Source organism: Chiloscyllium plagiosum, unplaced genomic scaffold (genome assembly GCF_037043375.1).
Source record: "Chiloscyllium plagiosum isolate Xiang-an unplaced genomic scaffold, Cpla_swu_hap1 HiC_scaffold_21, whole genome shotgun sequence".
NCBI classification, from domain to species: domain Eukaryota; kingdom Metazoa; phylum Chordata; class Chondrichthyes; order Orectolobiformes; family Hemiscylliidae; genus Chiloscyllium; species Chiloscyllium plagiosum.
The window spans coordinates 79,479,381-79,485,606 of NW_028270159.1; the positions used below are offsets into that span (position 1 = coordinate 79,479,381).

At 45.4% G+C, this 6,226-nt stretch overlaps 1 long non-coding RNA gene across 1 annotated transcript; it reads right to left on the bottom strand.

The window, feature by feature from the left end:
- Nucleotides 1-1,065: 1,065 nt before the first annotated feature.
- Nucleotides 1,066-5,300, bottom strand: LOC148146465 (uncharacterized). Its single transcript, XR_015760835.1, has 2 exons — nt 5,186-5,300; nt 1,066-1,567 (listed from the first exon to the last, which is right to left on the bottom strand). It is a non-coding gene; the product is annotated as an uncharacterized LOC148146465 (long non-coding RNA).
- Between the last annotated feature and the right edge of the window lie 926 nt (nt 5,301-6,226).

Here is a 6,226-nt window from a genome sequence, read left to right on the forward strand (position 1 = left end):
AGGGAACCTGCCATCCTTTCCAATGTGTGTGTAATCAGCCCCTCTCAGGGGCACTGCCATCCTTTCCAATGTATGGGTGATCTGTCTCCCTCTCAGTGACCCTGCCATCCTTCCCAATGTCAGGGTGATCTGTCCCCCTCTCAGAGACCCTGCTATCCTTCCCAATGTTTGGGTGATCTGTCCCCCCTCTCAGTGACCCTGCCATCCTTCCCAATATGTGGGTGATCTGTCCTCACCTCAGGGATACTGCCATACTTCTCAATGCGTGGATGATCTGTCCCTCTCAGGGACCTGCGATCCTTTCCAATGTATGGGTGATCTGCCCCCTCTCAGTAACCCTGCCATCCATCCCAATGTGAGGGTGGTCTGTCCCCTCTCAGGAACCCTGCCATCCTTCCCAATGTGTGGGTGATCTGCCCCCTCTCATGGACCCTGCCATCCTTCCAATTGTGTGGGTGGTCTGCCCCCTCTCAGGGACCCTGCCATCCTTCCCTATGTTTTGGTGATCGGTCCCCTTCTCAGGGACCCTGCCATCCTTCCCATTGTGTGGGTGATCTGCCCCTCTCAGGGACCCTGCCATCCTTCCCAATGTGTGGGTGATCTGCGACCTCTCAGGTACCCTGCCATCCTTCCTAATGTGTGGTTAATCCACAACCTCAAACTATTTTTCGGGATATGGAGTTTGTTGATTTTAGGTGGTTCATGATTAAAATTACTGACGAGATGCAGTTGGCAATTTATCGCAATTTCCAAAGAATTTATCGAGTTTAACTAATGAAGAAATGAATGATATATGAAGAAAGTATCCCATTGTGACAGTTGGAAATGGTTCACTGATACAGAAGACAAACTGGCTGTTGGCGAATAATGGGGCAGTCTTGTTATGGTTGCAGGTCAGCCTCCTGTTCTCCAATCTATTTCTCTCCAATCTTCTGCTTCTCAGGCCGGTTTGTTCCTGTGTCAATCAATTATTTGAATCCTCTTGTCTCATGGCTATGTGACATAGAATCTGGATAGTTAACTACTGGTGTAAGAGCTGATCAACAAAACTGCATGCTAACCATACATAGTAACAAAACCTTTATTAACCTGCACCTATCGAGACCAAGAGTGTGCCATTTGATCAACTGTTCCAGGTAATCATGTGCTCCATAATCAGTGTAAAAACACGCACACAATATTTAAACATAATGAATCAGGTATCCTGTTATACCTTATTAACAGTATAAGTTGCTTAAACAATAATGCAACTTTGCCTGAAATAAAACTTTGCTGTCCCGGTAAAATTGTGTGGTTAAGGAACTCCAACTGACAGTAGTTTGCAAATAGTGAAATTCGCATGTAATATAATTCTGGAGTTTAAAAAAGGTTCACCTCATGGTATCCTGTCAATTGGTTTGAATTCCCATTTGGTTCACTCATACCCTTTCATGAAGGGAAGCTGCAATCTTCACCTGGTCGGGCCGATATGTGAATACTGAGACATGACAATGTGGTTGATTATTCAATATCCTCTGGATAGTTTGAATGGTTGATAAATGCTGCCCCAGAAAGGAATGCGATGATCCTGTGAACAAACAAAATCAAAAATCCAATCATTGTCATTCCGTGGGAACTCGCTGGTAATTAATTCACCTGAATGACAGTGCATTTCTTCCCACATTCAGAGCAGGAGAACAGTCTCTCACCAATGTGGACCTACTAGTGTGTCAGCAGGTGGGAGATCTGAATGAATTCCTTGTCACACACAGAGCAGGGGAACAGTCTCTCCCCAGTGTTGACTCACTGGTGTGTCAGTAGGTGGGGTTTCGGAACGAACTCCTCGTCCCATTCAGAGCAGGGGAACAGTCTCTCCTCAGTGTGCTCTCATTGGTGTGTCAGCAGGTGGGATGTCTGAATGAATTCCTTGTCACACACAGAGCAGGGGAACAAGTCTCTCCCCCGTGTTGACTCACTGGTGTGTCAGTAGGTGGGGTGTCGGAATGAGCTCCTCGTCCCATTCAGAGAAGGGGAACAGGCTCTCCTCAGTGTGCTCTCATTGGTGTGTCAGCTGGTGGGATGTCTGAATGAATTCCTTGTCACACACAGAGCAGGGGAACAGTCTCTCCCCAGTGTGGGCTCACTGGTGTGTCAGCAGGTTGGAGGTCTGAATAAATTCCTTGTCACACACACAACAGCAGAATAGAGTGAAGACACAGCTGAGCCAGGAGGTGAGAGGACTTTATGAATGCTTTCCCTCATTTCGACCAGATGAACGTTTCTCCCTGATCTGACTGTACCAATGTGTTTACAGATTGGATGGGTAATTGAAAGCCTTCCCACAGTCTCCCTGCCATATCTACAGTTTCTTGTCCATGTAACATTGGTATAGTTTCAAAAAGGCACATGTTAACGTGAAGCTCAGACCACACAGAATAAGTAGTTTCTCCTCACTCTAAATGTTCTAAAAGCTAGAACTATTCATTTTATATTAATCTTGGGGTGATGTTTGATCTGTCTCTTAACTGCATGTCCCCATTTTATAAAACACTTTAGAATTGACATATTTTTTTTCAATGTTTGAGATAAAGAATAAACTGAAAGGCAGCTTGTGAAATCAGGGTGAATTAATGTAGTAATTGGCGGGTTTGTCAGCAAGGAATAGTGACCATAAAACCTATCAGATTGTTGTTTAATTACCAAAGGATTCACTCATGTTCATCAGGGATGGGAACCTGTCACCCAGTCAGCACCCTCACTAATGTGAAAGGAGAGAGCACTAGGCAGGGGCTGAGAACAGTCCATTGGCTTTTTATACAGTCAGTGGGAGAGCTTACAGCCTCTGTATAGCGACCTGAAGGGGCTTCTTCTTCGCAGTTTTCTACACTTAATTTTTAATCCAATCAATTTAAAATAAACCAAAATTTAAAATAAACTAAAATCAGCAACAAAGTCCAAAACAATGGAATGGGACATGGGAAGCTGTCTAATTTAATCAGAATGTGTTTCTCCATGTCTGTTAGACACCCTGTGTCCTAAGGGTCCAATAGTTCTGGAAGGTATCAAGTCCACTGCTTGTCCCCGCACACTTCATCTCGCTGGATAACCAGGTATCAAGTCCACTGCTTGTCCCCGCACACTTCATCTCGCTGGATAACCAGACACAGACAAATGGACAGAGTAGAAGCAAATCCTGCCAGGAAAATGAAAGGAAGGCCACAATTGGGTGAGCTATGACTTTGATAAATGGCAGAGTGGACTTGATGGGCCAAGTGGACTCTCATATTCTCCTCTAACTATTCTTCAGACAGTAACCCACCCCTCTCACGCTGTGCATTCTGGTTCTACAGATTAGCTTTAACCAAGTGAAGACCCTTCAACATCCCTGTGGCTTCCACCGTGCACAGCTCAGGATCAGGAACATGGAACTGATACTGGTTAGCACTGTTGCCTCACAGCGCCGGAGACCCGGGTTCAATTCCCGCCTCAGGCGACTGACTGTGTGGAGTTTGTACGTTCTCCCCGTGTCTGCGTGGGTTTCCTCCGGGTGCTCCGGTTTCCTCCCACAGTCCAAAGATGTGCAGGTCAGGTGAATTGGCCATGCTAAATTGCCCAGAGTGTTAGGTAAGGGGTATGGGTGGGTTGCGCTTCAGCGGGTCGGTGTGGACTTGTTGGGCCGAAGGGCCTGTTTCCACACTGTAATGTAATCTAATCTAATTGATACGTCACTGAATGTTGGGAAGCTGACCATTCAGGGAACTGCACAGAGGCTAGAACCTGTCACAGTGAATATGTACACTGTCCATGGACTCCTCCTGACTGCAAACATAACCTGCAGCCCGGATGGAAGGGAAGCTGCTAAAAAGGAATCATAATCCAACTGTTCACATTTGTGAAAGAATCAAGAATGGTGAGGCACCGATGCAAGGTAATTGGCAACGATGCACATGTGACATTTAGACAAACCATTTTCATTCTGCAAAAGGTTGAGATTAGGGATCCACTGCTAATGGAGCCAGGTACAATGAAGTGAACGTTAGATTCCCTACAGTGTGGAAACAGGCCCTTCGGCCCAACAAGTCCACACTGACCCTCCGAAGAGCAACCCACCCAGACCCATTCCCCTACACCTAACACTTCGGGCAACTTAGCATGGCCAATTCACCTAACCTGCACATTTTTGGATAGTTGGAGAAAACCTACGCAGACATGGGGAGAATGTGCAAACACCACACAGACAGTTGCTCAAGGTGGGAATTGAACCCGGGTGGCAGGCGCTGTGAGGTAGCAGTGCTAACCCCTCTGCCACCATGCCTCCCTTCAACCTCGGAAGAGGAAGAATGGGGAAAAGATAAAAGAAAAGCATGAGGGAAGAGGATTCTTTGGGGAGCCAAATCGCCTCCTTTTACACTATAAAAGTTTTGTGGTCACTTAATTCTGAGCCAAATAATGGAAAATCAGAGCAGGTGAAGGCAAGTTTGGTAAAGAGGGTAAATTGAAGGAGTGTCTCAGGGAGTAAAAGTGAATGACAGATGGTTGAGGTTTGGGAATAGAATTCCAGATCTCATGAATTTGCATGACCCCCAACATTACAGCAGTTAACAATGGGAATGCTCAAGAGAGTGAAACTGGATGAGCTCAGAAATACACAACATTGATGTAGCTGAAGGGGACGCTGGTTAAAAATACCACAGTTAGTGTTTATTTCATTCCAGACACACCAGCCAGGGAGCACATCCTTCCTGTATCGATCCTATTGAGCTCTTTAAAATTTGTATTCATTTCAAGTGTTTCATGTTTAGATACGCTCAAGAAGACAGCTTCATTCTCCTCAATCTCTCTTGACAGGGCAATGCTGCTGTTAGAAATCAATTCACTGGTGTATGTTACTGGCTGCTTCATGGATTGGAAATGGCTACTGAGACTGTCAATTTACTGTATGCTGTATGGCCAGGTTGCCAGACATGTCAAGTGTTTTCAAAGAAAAAAAAACACATTTGGGAAATTAATGTCTGTTGAGGGGCACCCTCTTTCGATACGATCTATTAATAGTTGTTGGAACTGACTTACCTGGCTTTTACCAATTGGTCAAAGAATTATAACTGTCATAGAAGCTGGTATCATGGGTCAAGAAGTGTAAGTAATGGAGGAGGTGTCAGTTCTGCTGGTTAAGTGCACAAAGTTGTTTAAAATGTTGCTGACGTACTTTCAGCATCATGATGACAGTAGGACACATAACTGAGATCATTGCATTGTTCAAGTTTTCCACGTTCAGAGAACTGAAAGGAAAGCTGGAGCTGGGCGTTGTGGGATGAGCTAGGAGTCAGAGGGACGAAAAAGAAAACAAAAGTTGCGATTAATAAAAAAAAACTTAGTCCCACTCAGACTCTGTCCTGCAGTTTTGTCTTTGCTTCTCCAAAGCCTGGGAAATTCACTTCCTCTCAGTGATCCAGCCTCTTTTCCAGCTTCTCCTCATTCCCTTGGAGACAGGAAAGCATAGCTACAGCTTTAAGTTGCTCATTTGAGCCATTGGAGCATGTGGAGAGACTGGCTGTTTAAAGGAACACTGTCCTTCACTGCTGTTCTCATTTAAAGGGATAGAAACAATGTGTGAGACAGACTGATGTCAACCTTGAGAGCAGAGAAATCAGATCCTGATCAGAAACGAATAATAGAGTAAATTACGAACTGTTCTCAATTCCACCTGCAATATTATTGCAATAAGGACAGAGATAAACTTGTTTTACAGCCAAAGGATTCACAGATGGGAAATTCACAGTTGAAGGCGATATGAGAGCCACCCAATCCCACAGGTCCTGATCATTATGGGTAATATGGAAGGGAAAGCAGCATTCCTAGCCCAGAGAAACCATTCCCATGTTTGCGCATGGTTGAGGATTTAACTGGTCATGTGATCTGGGAAGACACCATCATTACACAGCCAGTGTGAGGCTGTGTAAATGTGGGGAAGGAGGGAAGGAATTCACCTACCCCTCCCAGTGGGACAATTACCAACACAGTCACACTGCGGAGAGGCCGCTCACCTGCCTCACGTATGGGAAAGGGTTTACTCGATGTTGCAATCTGCTGAGGCTCCAGAGAGGGCACAGAGGATTGAGACCCTTCACCTGCTCCATGTGTGAGAAAGGATTCATTCAAATTTCTCATCTGCAAAGACATCAGTGCATTCCCACTGGGGAGAGGCCATTCACCTGTTCAGTGTGTGGGAAAGGGTTCACTCAGTCCT